This window comes from Phyllostomus hastatus, unplaced genomic scaffold (assembly GCF_019186645.2).
Source record: "Phyllostomus hastatus isolate PE091 unplaced genomic scaffold, TTU_PhHast_1.1 phas_contig_86, whole genome shotgun sequence".
Taxonomy (NCBI): domain Eukaryota; kingdom Metazoa; phylum Chordata; class Mammalia; order Chiroptera; family Phyllostomidae; genus Phyllostomus; species Phyllostomus hastatus.
In genome coordinates, this window is record NW_025333977.1 from 46,984,610 (window position 1) to 47,000,280 (window position 15,671).

Consider the following 15,671-nt stretch of genomic DNA (forward strand, 5'->3'; position numbering starts at 1 on the left):
ACAAGAAGACAACCAAGAAGACTCTAAAGTAGTTACTGGGGAAATCGAATTTTTAGAAGCTACAGATGACAACTTTAACAAAACGGTAGTAATAAAAACAAACATTCTGGTCCTGGCTGGCATGGCTCAGTGGTTTGAGCAATGGCCTGCAAACCAAAGGATCACTGGTTCAATTCCCAGTCAGGGAGCATGCCTGGGTTGTAGGCCAGGCACCCAGTGGGGGGCATGAGAGAGGCAACCACACACTGATGTTTCTCTCCCTCTCTTTCTCCTTCCCTTCCCCTCTGTAAAAATAAATAAATAAAATCTCTTTTTTAAAAAAGAAACAAACATTTAAGGAAATTTATTGTGGCACTGAAAAGATTTTTTGTATCCACCCCCCAAACAACAGTACCAAAGTCAATATATGAACTAAAAGTGAGAATAATCACTTACTAAGAACCAAAAATGATAGCACAGAAAATCAAACAGAAGAAATATTTTAAAACATAGAGCAGAAATGTAAAGTAATTAAAATGAAGTTTTCTTGGGATATTATCCCAAGGAAAACAGATGTGAAAATAAAATTTTTATAGTTACGATGATTTTCAGATGCTTCTAAAGCACATCAGTGGACCTATGACATACAGACATTCAATTAAACATAGAAATCTAGTCCAAAGTGTGATTTTAATTTAAAAAAAACTAAGCATCAGGATGTCTCTCCTTACTTGAAAGTTTTCCCCAGGCCATTGGTCTGCTCTTACCTAGGTCCTCATACCTACTTCTTCTGGTGATAACGAAGAGCGATGAGAACTGCACTTACTAATGTGTCACTTATAATTAAGAAACGCTGGCTGGTGTGGCTTAGTCGGTTAGAGTACCCTCCTATAAACCAAAAGATCATAGGTTCAATTCCCAATCAGGATATATGCCTGGGTTGCAGGTTCAGATTGCAGTCAGAGTGCATACTAGAGGAAACTGATCAATGCTTCTCTCTCACATTGATCTTTTCTCTCTCTCTGTCCTTCTTTCTCTCTCTCTCCCTCCCTCTCCCTCTTTCTCTCAAAACAATAAGCATGTCCTCAGGGGATGATTTTTTAAAATTACAATTAAAGAGTCTTTCTGACAGGCCTCTAAAGAACACTGTTCCACTGCCTTTGGCCGCTTTCCCACTGCTGACTCCCAGTCATCTTATATCCACCATGGCAGCATGCAGAGCTGTCCTGATCATTAGAGAAGTCTTGGAAAGAAGAGGCCTGGGTGTGTTCACATCTGAGTGTCTGTATGCCCCATATATCCTCCATCATCTGCATCTCCACCTTCTGTTGTGGCTTTCCTCCAAGAGCAGGTTAGCTTTATCTGGGCAGCGGCTTGTTTACCCCTTACCTACCAACTGAACCTGGCCTTGAAAAGGAAACCAAACAAAGCCAAAACATGATAACATTTTAATAGACAAACCTTTAAAAGCACAGCTAGTTTTTATATAAAGATGCTAGACAATTTGGGGCCAGACATTTCCTGTTAACTCTGTTACAAGCTATCTTTTTGGATAATTACAAGTGTTTTTTTTTTGTCTGTTTGTTTGTTTGTTATGTGATTAGTATTTTCAATATATAAAAGACTTTAAAGAAAAGGGACAAAAATAGGAAGGTCATTTAATATCAGAATACTTGCCATTCTCAAAATCCTTACTCTAAATGTCTAGTACATAAGAAAGACTGCTTTCCTTATTTTCTCACAAGAGAGACTCCTACTTAGCCAGAAATGTTCACATGCAATGTTGTTTATGGCTTTGTTTTATTTTAAATATTCATCCACTTATTAAGTGTAGTCTCCTGAGTCTTAGACATAAATTTATGCTTTTCATACCAGCTTTCAAGAGTGGAAACTAATTAATGTCAAACATATTATACTTAAAAGACTTTTCTCTCTCTTTTTTGCAATTTTTAGTTATAACTTCCAGAAAGAAGCCAAAGTTCAAACACTGAGTAAGAAAATAAATAGCTATTTATACTGAAAATTGTCAAAATACGTGATCTAATAAAAGATAATTTCCCCGCCACATTAATCTTATTTATGAATTAAGCCAGAAAGGGCTTTGCAGAGTGAAGTTTATCTTCCTAGTCATAGATTTTATAAATTTTTTTGAATGAGGAAAAGATTATGAAAATTGTATACAAAAACCAATAGCATCAGTGACAGTTTAACATTTCAATAAATAGGCCTAACATTTTGCATAGTTAATTTGACATGATGTTATCCCAAAATTCATTCAGAAGATAGAACTACAAAAGTTATAACATAGAAAGATTGTGAATATGTATTTTTAGAAAGAAAGATAATATAAATGAAACAGTTTATCATTTTGAACTACAGAATGTGTTAAGCATAGGTATATTCAAATAAAATATAGGAAGTCAAGTTAATTATTTGCTTTATGGCAGAACTCGGACACCAGTGGCAAATAGTTAATACAATATCCAAGTTCAAGTCTTGAGTGCTTTGTACTTTATCTTTTATCCAACCATGAGCAATAAATATAATCAGCGCCATTTTACAGATGAGACAACATTGTTACCAAATTGTTAAAATTCACACAGATTTTTTCTGGTGTCTCATTAGTTCTTTCTTATTTATTTTGTTTATGTGTATTTTACTGAAGAACTCTATAGAGGCTTGTGATTAAAGGCACAAGCATGTGGCACAGCTGATACTCAAACCTTGACTTCAAGTCCAGGTCTTTTTCACCACACCCCTCAGCCTCCAGGTACAATCAGCTTCATATTTATGGAATAAATAAGAGAAAAACACATAATTTTCTAAGTTTAACTACCAACCACTTCAAATTAACAAATTTTAACCTCATCCTCTGTAGGTTTAAATGAAAAGTGGAGTGTAGTGAAAAAATTCGGAGTAGTGGAAGTCAGAAAATCTGTGTTCCAATCCTTTGTCCAATACCTAGTATGTAAAAAAAAAAGTAAGAAAGTTCACTTGAATTTTCTGAAATTTGCCTTTCTTTTTTGTAAAGTGGAATTAATAATAGTAATACACCTGATATTTCTACCTCACACTATTGGTTGGAAGAACAAAAGATATATATTACACTTTTGTGCAAGTTATAAAAAATTATAATATACCAAACTAAGTTACTTGCATAATTTATTTCAAGAATCTCTATCTGAACATAAAGAGAAAATATTCAAAATTTTAGTAGTATTAGTCCCAAAAGATCTAATTTAAATAAACCCTATAATTTGAAGTGTTCATTATATTATAGAATTTATTTTGTATTGAAGTGAGTAATTTAAATCCATTTCATATATGTTCATCATAAAATACAACTAAAGGGCAATATTCTTATAGCATATATGCAAGTGTTTGAAGAATCAACAATTATTTACTGAATATCTATTATGTGTTATGAACTGGCTTGATAATGGTACTAGATTATACAAGTAACATGATTTTGCAAAGGTAAATAAAATTTAGCCTCTAACATTGGTAAGATAGTAAATAGGTAACTGAGTGGATAAATCAGACAAAGAAAGGGCTAGCTATAATATAATGTAAATAGTGCTAAAACAAATATGTAAAATGGAAAGTTCATTGGTTTGACCCAATTCTGAATCTATCTGTATTTCATATTCATATCTTATGTAATTTTTCTGACTATTCAGAGACCATAATCTCTGTAACTTCTACTAATTCCTAAAGAAATCTAGAATAAGCAAATAAACTTAGAATTCTTTCAAGTAAATATCTCCAAGCAGAAACTATATTCTTTGCTATGATAGGCGACAACTGACAAGTAAAGCAAATTTCCTAGCAGCAAGGTGATTTAGAATAATTTGGGTTCATCAGACTTCTGCTCTATTTCCTTCTGCCTTTCGAATATTGTAAACACTGCAGGCCACACCTATGATATGTGAGTCAACAGCTCTTTGAAGCATTTATGTATCCGGGGCTGCAAAATGACCTGAAAACTATATGGACATTTTCAACAAAGCTACATGTTTCCTGCAGTTAAAAAGAATTTATGCAGTAACCACCAACTTAAGGGCACAGAACAATCTAGGACAGTCTGTAATGCAAACATCCATCAAATTTCCAGAGATTTCCAGAGCAGATTTGCAACAGTCTTCCATCATATACAAAGGTCAAAAACTAAAAACTTAAAGTTGGAATGTTTTTATTCAATTTAGGTACCATTTGATGACAAATGCTGTCTGCATGAGAAAATTGAAGAAATAAATCAGGGTCCTTTCTCTTAATGGTTGTTTTCACTGGCCAGCACTTGGCAATATGAAGGCCCAGACTGAATTTCACTTTTTGGGCAACTTCATTTATCATGATTCCAAAGGCAGGTACCATTGCCATTTGGTTTTGGCACCAAAAGATATTACTAGTCCAATGTATGCAGGGGGAAGAAAATCACAACAATGTGCTCTTCTAGAGAAGATGCTTCTACCCAGATTTTTAAGTTAGTAGTAAAATAATTGGCAAAATATTTGACCAAGAGTAGCTGGTAGTAAAAATTGGGTGTTTCTAAAACATACAAATTACTTCAGTACCAATATTTTTTTATTCATCATGCTAGTCACCATACACTAAATCCATCATGGTAAAAAAGGAGAAAAAATCAGCTAAAACATTGGAGTGAAAAATTTATTCTTTTTGTCCTGCTTTGAAAGTTAATGTTTTGGAGGTACTCATTAATTAAAATATACCGAATGCCTACTTTATGCAAAGCATTATGATAGGTGCTAGGACTATTAAAATGAATAAGGTAAAATGCCAGCCCTCATAGTCTATACTCAAATACTGAGAAGACAGACTTTATAAACAGTTAACAGTTAAGATATAATGTGATCCATAGCATATGTGGCTTCTGGGGCTGAGATGGATAAAGTGTTAAACAGGACCACTTTTTCTGTAGCCTTGGTCCTTTGTGTGGTTCAAGATGTCTTTGAGGGTATCGGGGTCAGTACTTACCTGTCATAAACAATAATAGATTCTAGTGAAGACTGGAGACTGAATCCTTGCATTTAGGATCCAGAATCTTCACTTACTGAGCACTTTGAGGCAATAACTGTAACTTTTGGGGCTCACTTGTCATCTTAAAAGTAGAAGGGAATAGTACCTGCCTTTATTCAGTCATTGTGAAGATAAAAACAGATCATGTATAAAAAATTCATTGCAAGAAAATAGAGTAGACTATAAACTGACATACAAGTGCTACTTGTTGTGGTTGTTATTAATAAGTCCTCTGGGCCAAATCAGCCCTTTATAAAAAAGTAAGCCATCTTAAAAGGAAAAAAGGCATAAATCATGTAGAACAGAACTTCCTGCCTGCCTTCCCATGAGAAAACTGCATCTGAGCACAGTTTCAACTTATCCCTAACCATGCAAAGGCAAATACACTGACCCAATTCAAAATTATTAAATTTAATAAACCTCCATCCCAGGCCTTGTCTTCATGACTCAGGCAAGTTTTTCCATCTTTCTGATTCTTAGTTTCTATCCCTGAAAATTGGGAATAAAAATGCTGTACAAAACTACAGAGCGGTAGAGATACCAAAGTGTAAAACATGAGGCCCTGGGCCAGATTCACAGTGGTCCTCTATCAATGTTTATCAGTTCTATCACCAAAACAGTAAGGGCCCTGAAATCATCATTTACTCTCATTTAATTAACAAATTACACTTCTCTATTGATGAGTTTTGCACATCAACTCAATCAGCATTTTCATTTTGACACTTTTATTTCTAATTATGTACAACTTCCTCTGTTAAAGGAATTTCAGGCATCAGTGAGTAGATCAGGAGATATCTGTGGTCACAGAAATTCTACCAGAAAGCTGCTTGTGAAGTCACACTTCATTTTTTCTAATGTGGTTTCTTGGATGCTATATGCAATCAAGATACTTGATGGGACTCAAGTGCTTGTTAAAGGTTAATTTCCAAAAGGTAATTATAACATAAGAGTGACTCTATTGTCACTGATTTCTTCTAGGACTTGATTCAAGTGTCCCTTTCCCAGCTTTCCTTCCTTTCCCTGACACCAGCCCCTTTTCCTAATCTCAGCCGCATCTATGCTTTCCTTTCTTAGCTCAAGACCATTAGGGTTCCATGTCTGCATTTCAGTCTGTTTCACAACCCTTTGCTTTTCATCTGGTAACACTGTGTCAGTTAGGGTTCAACTGAAGATAACACAAATCACTCTAACTGGATTAAGCAGAAAGGGATTTATCACCAGGGCCCGGAGGGAACATTTGAATGGGCTCTAGGGTAACCCTCCAGGCAATCCCAGACCTCAGAATCACTGTGTTTTCTGGGAATGGGAAAGAAGCCTCAGGCAGCAGAACAGGACTACTGCAGCAACCAGCTGCCTCCACTGGACCAAGCCTTGACATGCTGGCCTTCCTCCCTGCACAATTTAGATCTGAATCTAAGTCTTGCCAAAATGATGTGATTGGCAGAACTTAAACACGTCCAAAAATGTACCCATAAGGGAATCTTGAAAATGCAATTTCTTGCTTTCCAGACTCTGCAAAACATGAAGAACAATTGTAAATTGAACCATTTTAAGTATCTGCCAGCAACATTGTAGAATATTTAACTACACATTTTATATCTTTCTACTGTTTTTGCAGAGGAAAAGTAAAACAAATTGCCACTAGAATATATCTTCTCTGTTAATAAAACACTACAGTTAACAACCCTGAAGTTGAAATAAAAGACTCATGGTCTAGGGCTGCCTCTACCACTAATTAGTTTTTGGACTTGAGTAAATGCATTCACTTCACAGAACCTTAGTTTCCTGCATGTAAAAAATGAGGAGACTACACTAAGCATTTGCTGAGGAAGTATTATTCTTAAAATATGTCAATGTCTACATTATTGTTTACTGGCATAAATAACTTCTTATATTTGATTAAAAGTAATACACAGGCTCTTAGTATTTTTATGAAAACAATGTCATTTCAATTAATTCAAATTGGATTGTTTATAAAAGCAGATAAAAACAAATAGCATGTTTTCCCATGCTCAAAGGTTTCTAGACTCAATAGCTTAACTAAAAGACTCCTTGAAAAATCTATTATAATTTTTCTTCACAATTTCTCCAAGGATCTTTGGAAAAAATCAGTCTCTTCCCTTCTCTATCTCCCAAACTCCAACAGCAGATCAGAAATGCTAAAGGGAATCATTTCTACTGAATGGCATGGTGTTTGGGAACCCACGGCAGTGGGCAGACCCTCTCAGCCTGGTGTGTTCTTGTTGTGCCACCACATGCCAACAGGCCTTGGCCCCTGCAATATGGGTTTCCATGGTAATGCCAATATTTCACCCTTTTATATAGTCACCCTTATGAATTCTTAAAGTATTATAAGATCTATTTTAGTCAGTTTGGGCTACTACTATAACAGAAAACCACAGATTAGATGGATTAAACAAGACACATTTCTTTCTTAGAGTTCTAAAGGCTGATAAATCTAATATCAAGGTCAGGATATCTAATGCTTAGTGAGAACACTATTTTTTCTCTTTTCATTGAATTTATTGGTTAACAAAATTGTTCATGTTTCAGGTACATAATTCCATAATACCTCATCTATTCACTATATTGTGTGTTCACCACCCCAAGTCCAGTCACTGTTCATCACCATTTATCTCCCTGTACCTTCCTCCACCTCTCCCTATAACTCGGCAATTCCCACACTACTGTCCGTGAGATTTTTTTCTCTTTTTCTCTTCTCCTCAAACCCCCACTCACCCACCCAGCCACTCAAGCCCCCAAGCCCCCAAGGCCCACCCAACCCCCCACCAAAAGCTGTCAGCCTTCTCTCTGTCTATGGGACTATCTCTATTTTGCTTGATAGTTCATTAAATTCCACACATGGGTAAAATCATATGGTACTTGTCTTTCTCTGAATGACTTATTTTACTTAGCACAATACTCTTCAGATCCATCCATGCTGCCACAAAGAGTAAGAATTCCTTGTTTTTTACAGTCAAGTAGTATTCCATTGTGTAAATGTACCATAGCCTTTTTATCCACTCATCTACTGATGGGCCCTTGGACTGCTTCCAGACCTTGACTATTGTTAACAGCCATCTTCTAACTTACATGGCAGAGAGCGGAGATTATCTCTCTCTCATCTCTTCTTAGAAGGTCACTAATCTCATTCATGAGGGCTCCACCCTATTACTTAAGTACTCCCAAAGGCTTTGCTATGTATTACCAACACATTGGGGGTTAAGATTTCACCATAAGAATTTTGGAAAGGGGGAAGGCACAAACATTTAGTCCTTAACATCTATTCTGCTTTTTTATATTAATGCTGTATAAAGGCTTCTATGCCAATATATTAAAATATTACATCATTATAAACAAATTGATTTATCTCTCTCTTTTTTTTTAATATGGAATGCTTCATGAATTTGTGTGTCATCCTTGTGCAGGAGCCATGCTAATCTTCTCTGTATCATTCCACATGTTAGTATATGTGCTGCCGAAGCAAGCACTGATTTATCTCTTTATATGGTTTTTCCAAACCAGTACACCAAAACTCCCTTGATGCTGACCTCATTTAAAGCACAAAATTTGAGGACTTCCGGCCAAGATGGAGGTGCAGACAAGGTGTGTCTACCTCCTCGCACAACCAAAATAAGGACAACAATTTAGAAACAAAATAACAGCCAGAACTGAAAATTGAACTGTATGGAAGTCTGACAACCAAGGAGTTAAAACAGACACATTCATCTAGACCGGTAAGTGGGGCAGAGTCCAACGGCCGGGCAGAGAGGGGTCAAGGCACAAAAACTGGTGGCAGCAGGCATGCAAGGCACCCCGGGTGGGCAAGACCGCAGCGGGCAGACCCTGGACACACAGGTGGCGGCTGGCAGACCCCAGGTGCGGGTGGCAATGGGCAAACCCAGTGAGGCGATGATTGTGAAGTGAGGCACTGCACGCAAGGTGGCTGGCTGACCAGGTGGTCCCACATTCACGCACAGATAAACCAGGCGAAACTGGGGAACCAGACAAACTACATAACCCAGGGTCCCAGCGCCAGGAAATAAAGCCTCAAAACACCAATTGAAAACACCTGTGGGTGTTGAAGTGCTGGAAGAAACTCCCAGCCTCATGGGAGAGTGCGTTGGAGAGACCCACAGGGTCCTAGAATGTACACAAGCCCACCCACATGGGAATGAGCACCAGAAAAGCCCAGTTAGCTTGGGGGAAGCAGCGGAAGGGACTGAAACCCAACAGAGAACAGACCAAGTGCCATTGTTCCCTCTCTCACCCCACCCCCACATACCCTGTCATAACCCAGCGACCTGGGTTAACCTGCCCTGGTGAACAGGGCTCTGCCCCTCACTAGTAACAGGCATGACAGGACAAAAAACAAACAAACAAACAAAAAAAACGGCCCAAACGAAAGAACTGATCAAAGCTCCACAACAAATACAACTAAGAGACCAAGAGGTAGCCAACCTATCATATGCACAGTTCAAAGCACTGGTAATCAGGATGCTCACAGAATTGGTTGAATTTGGTTGCAAATTAGATGATAAAATGAAGGCTATGCTAAGTAAAATGAAGGAAAATGCACAGGGAACCAATAGTGATCAAAAGAAAACTGGGACTCAAATCAATGGAGCGGACCAGAAGAAAGAAAGAAAGAAACAGAAAAGAATAAAGAAATAAGAATTCAAAAAAAATGAGGAGAGGCTTAGGAACCTCCAGGACATCTTTAAACGTTCCAACATTCGAATTATAGGGGTTCCAGAAGGGGAAGAGGAAGAGCAACAAGTGGAAAAGTTGTTTGAACAAATAATAAAGGAGAACTTCCCCATTCTTTTCTTTAACGCACACTTTTTTTTTAAGATTTTATTTATTTATTTTTAGAGAGGGAAGGGAGAGAGATAGAGAGAGAGAGAGAAACATCGATGTGCGGTTTCTGGGGGTTATGGCCTGCAACCCAGGCATGTACCCTGGCTGAGAATCGAACCTGGGACACTTTGGTTCCCAGCCCGTGCTCCATCCACTGAGCTACGCCAGCCAGGGCTGAACTTCCCCATTCTGGCAAAGGAAATAGACCCTTAGGAAGTCCAGGAAGCTCAGAGAGTCCCAAAGAAGTTGGACCCAAGGAGGAACACACCAAGGCACATCATAATTACATTAGCCAAGGTAAAAATGAAGGAGAGAATCCTAGAAACAGCAAGAGATAAGAAGACAGTCACCTACAAAGGAGTACCCAGTCACCTAGAAGCAGCAAGAGATAAGGAGACAGTCACCTGCAAAGGACTGTCAGCTGATGTCTCAAAAGAGACCTTGCAAGTAAGAAAGAGCTGGAAAGAAGTATTCCAAGTCATGAAAGGCAAGGACCTACATCCAAGATTGCTCTATCCAGTAAAACTTTCATTTAGAATGGAAGGGCAGATAAAGTGCTTTTCAGATAAGGTCAAGTTAAAGGAGTTCATCATCACCAAGCCCTTATACTGTGAAATGTTAAAGGGAATTATCTAAGAAAAAGAAGATAAAAAACTTGTATAGTAAAAGGACAGCAAACTCACAATTATGAACAACCACACCTAAAACAAAACCAAAACCAAAATAAGCAAACAACTAGAACAGGAACAGAACCACAGAAATGGAGATCACATGGAGGGTTAGCAACAGGAGAGTGGGAGGGAGAGGGGGAAAAGGTACAGAGAATAAGTAGCATAGATGGTAGGTAGAAAATAGGGGAAGGCAAGAAGGCATGGGAAATGTAGAAGCTAAAGAACTTATGACACAAGGACATGAAGTAACGGCAGGGGAGGTGGGAAATGTGGGTGGGAGGGGTGTGCAGTGTGGAGGGGAATGAAGGGGGAAATGGGACAATTGTAATAGCATACTCAATAAAATATATTTAAAAAATAAATAAAACAAAAAATAAAGTACAAAATTTGAAAGAAAATTGGATTGTAGAATAAAAATACCATTTCTCAGTATATTAATCTAGATTATCTATTACTTTTTATTCCTTCTCACTATTATTGCAAACAAGAAATCCTGAGTAAGTCCTTCAGGACAATGAAAACAATTGAAAGCAAACAGCTTCCCTTGGCAACAAAGTTTTAGTGCTCATGAGGTATGCCAAGTCTTATAGAGCTTGTTGTTATATATTTAGAATAGTAACAATATGCTAAATTATCTTAGTTAAACCATTTTAGAAGGAAATGTTTAACAATCCCAGTAAACACTCTTTCTACCACTATTATGAAAAGTATTTACTTAAATTTTTAGAACATTACTAGTCATGATGTCTTCCAAGTTCTAAAAAATGAAAAGTAAACTAATTCTCAGATAACTCTATGTCATTCTACATATCACTCCTCTAAAGCCAGTGAATTTATCTCTGGTTTGAAGAGTTAAACTATCTTTCTTCTAAACCGTGTGTGTGTGTGTGTGTGTGTGTGTGTGTGTGTGTGTGTGTACTTTTTATTCTGAGAGATAATTGTAGTTCAAATGCAGTTGAAAGCAGTAATACAAAGAGATCCCATGAACCCTTTACTCGTTTTCCTTCAACGGCAACTTAACATCTTTAAAACTGCGATACAGCATCACAAACTATTGATACTAATACAATCAAGATACAGAACAATTCCATCACAACAGGGATTGTTCCTGTTACTATTTTATAGCAGCACTGACATCCCCTGTCCACTCGACCTGTTGTCCTTAATGGCTGGCAACCAATAATAAGTTCTTCTGCAAGTTTGACATTTAAAGGATGCTGTATAGATATCTATCTAAATTATTGGCCCTTCCTGTTAATCCATGGTATAGATGCATCACAGTATGTTTAGCTATTCATTCATTAAGGTCTGGACTGATTCCAGTTTGGGGCTATTATGAATAAAGTTGCTATAAACATTTGTGTACAGACTTTTGTGTGAAAATATCTTAATTTCTCTGAGATAAATGTCCAGGATTGCCATTGCTAGATTATGTGGTGGTTGCATGTTAAATTTTCAATACACTGTTAAACTGTCCACCAGAGGGCGCATACCATTTTTTATTACTACCAACCATGTATAAGTTAAGTGAAACAGTTTCTCCACATCCTCACCAGCATTTGGTGTTGTCACTATTTTTTATTTTCACTATTCTTATATGGTAGTATCTCATCATAGCTTCAATTTGTGTTTCCCTGATGGGTTAATGATATTTAATAACTTTTCATGTGCTTATTTTCCATCTGGATATTCTCTTCAGTGAAGTCTCTTCATTTCTTTTGCTCATTTCTAATTGAGTTGTCTCTCTTTTACTGTTGAGTTCTGAGACTTTATTGTATATCCTATACAGAGTTTTTCATCAGATATGCCATTTGCAAATACTTTTGTCCAAGTACATAGCCTTTTTATTCTCTTAACAAGGTCTTCATGGTCAAAATGTTTAATTTTAATAAGGTTGAGTTCATTACGTTTTTTTTTATAGATTGCATTTTTTCATGTCAAGTCTAAGACCTATTGGTCTAGCCTTAAAATTCAAAGGTTATCTTATATATTTTTTCTAAAACTCTTACAATTTTACATTTAGGTTCATGATTCAATCTAATTTATGTATAAGTTCTAAAGTTCAGCTTGAGGTTCAATTTTCCTCGCCCTCTGAATGTTTATATGTTCTAGCACCATTTGTTGGAAAAACTGTCCTTACTTCATTGAATAGTTTTTGCACCTTTGTCAAATATCACCTGGTCATATTTAAATGGGTCTATTTCTAAGTTGTCTTTTCTGTTGCAATACTCTCTCCTTCTGCTAATATACAATCTTAAGTATTGAACATATGTATTAAGATTCTTCCCAGTTTTTTCTTCTGTTTCAAAAAGTTAGCTTTCATAAGTCATTTTCACTTCTATATAAATTTTAGAATAATTTTATTTATATCTAGAAGAAATGTTGCTAGAGTTTTAATTTGGGAAGAACTAACATCTTTACTATGTTGAATCTTTGAATCCATGAGTATTTATTTAGATCATTTTTATTTTTTTTCATTATGTTACAGTTTAAGTGTATAAATCCTGGATTACATCTTTTGTCTAATTTATATGGAAGTATTTCATTTTTTGAGTGATTGTAAATCATATTTTATTTTTAATTTTTACATCTACATTTTTATTGCTTGCATATAGAAATTAAAGATTATCTTACTAGAGTCACTTATTAGTTTTAGCAATTCTTAGGGTTTTTTGTTGGTTGATTGGTTTGGTTTTAGTTTGGTTTTATAGATTCTTTGGGTTTTCTATGTAAATAATTATGTCATCTGCAAACAGAAATATTTCTCATTTTCCAATCTATAGGCCTTTATTATTTTTTATCTCCCTATGGTGCTGGCTAGCCCCTCCAGTATATTGATCAGGAGAGACAAGATCGAACATATTTGCTTTGTTCCTGATCTTAGGGGGAAAGTATTTAGTCTTTAATCATTAAGCATAATATTAGCTATAAGTATTTTGAGGATGTACTTACCTGAACAAAAGACATTTTTCATTTTATGATATAAGATTACAACAGATTGAATATAAGAGAAGTTATGAGAATCTATCTGCCTTCTATTAAGCTAGATATTAAGAGATGTTACAAAGATTTGCAAAATTTTAAAAATCCTACTCTTTCACTTTTTGTTTTGAAAATTATAGTAGTTATTTATAAAAACAAGCTATGCTATTTGTAAGTGAATAAATAAATAAATGTTTTAAGTTTTATAAGTTTTAGTCTGAGATGGTCAATATCTATAGATATAACCCACAAAAACACAAAACTCTTTGGAGTTCTCAATTTTAAAAGTATAATGTGGTTCTGAGATGATAATGTTTGAGAACCATTGCTATAGGCTGACAGAAATATTTACATTTTACTAGAGTTGGTGTTTAATTTCTGGTATTTGTCCTGCATAACAGGAATGTCACTGTTAACATACTTGCTATAAACAAATATGTGTACAAATCACAGTTAAAAGGAACTTTTTTAACATGTTTTCTGTTAACTTTTTTAAAAAGTCTGTGTTGTTGACTATTAATTTCCTTTTCAGCTAATAAATGGCAATACAACCAAAAATAAAAGCTCACTTTTGGAAACTTTACATAGTTATACGTACATTCCACAAATACTAAATGCTTGTTTTGTACACTGGGTTTATAGTAGTGAGGAAGACAGACAGAAATCTTTCCTTTCATGGACAGTGTTTTCTAGTTGCATGAAAAGGAAAATAAACAGACAATAATACACAATAGGGCAGGTAGGCATAGAAATCTCTAGCCAGTTGGGGCCTCTCTTGCTCAGGGACTGAAAAGCCCTGGCATAGAAAGGCCTCTTCTAGAATTATACCCAAAGATGAAAGACACTTCCACTGATATTAATGAGAACATGTAGGTCATCAGTGGAAAAAAAACTTTACACTTTTCTTCAACATTTTTCCTTTGTTTTACTTTGCATGGAAGGAACTCTCACCAAGCCTGGGACATTACTGTCGAGGTTTATTCTTACAAGCACTGAAATCTGTATTTCTGTGTTAGAACATGTTATTGACCTCGACTCTTAGGGGAATTAAAAAAAAGATATTCATTTATATCAGGAAGTTATCCATCAACTTTTCCTTATCCTCTGACTGTTTTAATGATGATACAACAAACAGCCCCACATTTTTTTGTAAATAAAAATAGCAGTCTTATGAAGAATGTGTTTCCTGCTGACTGTGAGAAACAGTGTCCTAGGTGGCATGCTGCCTTCAGTTCCTTTGCATTTAGCCTAGTCTTAAGACATGGAAAGATGCTGGAAAGCACTCCTGCTGCAGCCAGCCAGGACCAGTGTCACAGCCTATGGAACTCCCATAAGAATAAGCAATGTGGCAGTCCAGTATACAGAAGTTTTCCTAGTTTAATAAGCAACCGTCTTAAAATATCAAGTTGTTTCTTTTTTTTTTAATTTTTGTGCAACTGTTAATATAATCATCCTTTTCTCTTCCATTTCTGGAATAGCCTCAGGAAAAAACACATGATTTCTTCCACTGATGATCTAGTCTGGTAGATAAGTCTTACGTTCACAATACTTCCCCACTCTGCAAACATAATCACCAAGCACTTGGATGTGTTTGTGTAAGTGAGAAAATGTAAATGGATAATGATTGGTATAATTCATGCAATAAGGAGAATGTTGTTTAAAATTGCTCTTAACTGGACATGTTCCTTACCTTTCCTTACCTCATGTCTTTCATACAGTCTTATTTTCCCAAGAAACATGGCAGTGACAGTGACTTCTTGCCTAACTAAATTTTCTCATATATTCATTTTTCAATTATTTGGAACTCAGATATTTGTCTGAATGTACTGAGATGTGAAATACGTTAAGTGATTATGGCCCCATGGCAATAAAGCTTGGTTTTATTTTCTGTTGGTAAGGTTTCACTTTAATAATTACTATTTCAAAAATGACCTGAAGTTATGATCACAGCCCAGCAGTCGGTCATTCACATAACACATTTATTGACCCTTACTTTGTGTCCACCACTAAGCAAGATTCTCGATTTATTTACATAGATATGCAATTAATTTTTTATAATCATTATTCTCATATTACACTCAGAGGATCCCTAGGATTTGTTATCCTGTGGCCCCTGTGGTATAAGGACAAACATTCAAACAG

The 15,671-nt window shown here is 36.0% G+C and overlaps 1 non-coding gene across 1 annotated transcript; it reads right to left on the reverse strand.

Moving 5' to 3' along the window:
* Positions 1-8,399: 8,399 nt before the first annotated feature.
* Positions 8,400-8,507, reverse strand: LOC123827686. Its single transcript, XR_006787326.1, has one exon. It is a non-coding gene; the product is annotated as a U6 spliceosomal RNA (small nuclear RNA).
* Positions 8,508-15,671: the final 7,164 nt, after the last annotated feature.